Below are 297 nucleotides of genomic sequence, written 5' to 3' on the forward strand. Positions count from 1 at the left end.
CTCCTCGCTCCTCTTTCTCTCCAGGCCACGTCCCTGAGCCTGGTGGGAGGTGGGCTCCTCGCTCCTCTTTCTCTCCAGGCCACGTCCCTGAGCCTGGTGGGAAGTGGGCTCCTCGCTCCTCTTTCTCTCCAGGCCACGCCCCTGAGCTTGGAGGGAGGCGTGCTCTTCGGTCCTCTTTCTCTCCAGGCCACTTCCCTGAGCCTGGTGGGAGGCGTGCTCTTCGGTCCTCTTTCTCTCCAGGCCACGTCCCTGAGCCTGGTGGGAAGTGGGCTCCTCGCTCCTCTTTCTCTCCAGGCC

The sequence above is a fragment of the Arvicola amphibius genome, chromosome 8, assembly GCF_903992535.2.
Source record: "Arvicola amphibius chromosome 8, mArvAmp1.2, whole genome shotgun sequence".
In the NCBI taxonomy this organism is placed as follows: Eukaryota; Metazoa; Chordata; class Mammalia; order Rodentia; family Cricetidae; genus Arvicola; species Arvicola amphibius.